This window comes from Gavialis gangeticus, unplaced genomic scaffold (assembly GCF_001723915.1).
Source record: "Gavialis gangeticus isolate Ggan-Ray unplaced genomic scaffold, GavGan_comp1, whole genome shotgun sequence".
NCBI classification, from domain to species: Eukaryota; Metazoa; Chordata; order Crocodylia; family Gavialidae; genus Gavialis; species Gavialis gangeticus.
The window spans coordinates 153,734,585-153,736,466 of record NW_017729032.1 but is presented as its reverse complement, the minus strand read 5'-3'; the positions used below and the strand labels follow the sequence as shown (position 1 = coordinate 153,736,466).

Here is a 1,882-nt window from a genome sequence, read left to right as displayed (position 1 = left end):
CCAAATTTCTGGCCCTGTAGGCAGCTCCTGACTGACATGGCTCTGTGTTCCAGATCTGGCCTGTAAACCAGGTCCACACTAATCACCCAGTCAGAGAAACTAAATGAGTTTGATGCCCGTGTTATAATGCAATGTTTACATTTAGTTACAATTCAGTGTTTTGAGAATGACCAATCATTTTTAGGAAAATAACTAAAAGTTAAAGCACAAAAAATTTAAAATATTCAAACTAACCCTTCTTGTTTGCTGATTTTAATCCCTATTAAAATCAGCAATTGAAATCAATCTGTCTTGTGAGTGGGTCCAAGTCATTCTGATCAAGGCACAGAGGAGAAACAAAACCAAAAAATACATATGCAAGGCTTTAACACTTTTTCCTGGGTTTCATTTCATTTTTTGTGATTCACTTTATATACCTTTTGCACCAGTTATTAATCTAACTAAAAGCAGGATTTTGCCATATGCCAAATCCTGCCCTTGAGATGCATTATTTAAAAAACACCCATATCTAGTAGCATAACTAGGGCAGGGCAACAGGGACAACTGATGGGGGTAGGGGTGTAAAAAACAGCTTTTGCCACAACTATTGCAACAGTTGCAACCTGAAGTCATCAGTGACACAGCCCACTCCCCACCCCAGCACCTGCTGCATTCTTATGCTGTTGTCCATATCAATGTAGCTGGCTTTCACTATGAAGTTTAAATTTCAATTCTGTCTCATTTATGGCACATCTATGTTTTCAGTTTTGGCTGCTACATTATAGCTTATCAAACTCTCCGTTGGTTTGAATTTAAGGTAAACTTCATACATAACATGCATTCTAGGCCAAATTTTGATCTCACTTCCATTTAAATTGAGAGTTAAATCCATTGAAATAAATGTAGCACTCCAGAATTATGATGGTGTGAGATGATAATTTGACCAAATATGAAAAATTAGAAATATTCTATATAATATGAATGAATGATCACTTGATGTGACAAAATACTTTTAAAAACTCCAGGAAATTTTTACTCAACAGTTAATTTTCTGCCTACAATTACCAGGAAAACATTTTTTTCCTAGTGTCTAGGGGTGGAATATCCCTCATATACCTGCCGTAAAGGGACGAAAGAGGATATACAACCACACTCTTATGTGTTATTTGCAGGGAGAAGTGTTGTACTGAACTGTTCATTAAGTGTAGTACTTTACATTTAAATGTAGTACTAGATTTCAATATTTCTCCCTTTAATTAATTAGAATATTTCTGTCAGCATTAGGTCAGGACACTCTTCAATGAAGAACCTAAATATGAAGCTTAGGATGCCCTTCTAATCCTTTTAGCAATTACCAGTAGATTAAAAAAACTTCTTACAGATTAAATTGTAATCCGTATCTCAACATGAACTGCTGTAAATGAATTCAGAATATAACCCCTCTATACCACCAACATCATCATTAGGTTAGAGGCATAACTGATCAGCTCTATAACTGACAACCACCAAGACTGAAGGTTAAGACAGAAGTGCCAATTTTTGCCTGATCTGGCCACAAAAAGCAGTTTATAGCTGTGACCAAACATGAGTGCATGACTGCAAACAGCTTCAAAAATGGCCAATTGGGTGAAAATCTGACCTTTCATTGCATGAGGCATCAAATAAAGGTGTTACAAAATGTAGCGTCTTTTGTAACTTGTGTCTGCAAAGCCCTGTTGCTGTTTTCAGAATCATTCTGATTTGAAATGGGAGGGGGGAAGGGAGCAAAGGGAGTTCTGCCTGGGGGGTTTTCAGCCTCCCCTGGAGGGTGAAGCAGGTGTATTGCAGTCCCCCACACTCAAGGTGGAGCACTCCAATTCACCCACCCTACCCTTCAGCACCAGCTGGGGAACCCCAAGAATGA

General features: G+C 38.1%; 1 protein-coding gene across 2 annotated transcripts in view; it reads right to left on the bottom strand.

Moving 5' to 3' along the window:
- VWA3B (von Willebrand factor A domain containing 3B) overlaps window positions 1–1,882 on the bottom strand; it is a 160,489-nt gene that overhangs the window by 94,730 nt on the left and 63,877 nt on the right. The gene's annotated exons all lie outside the window — the stretch shown is intronic.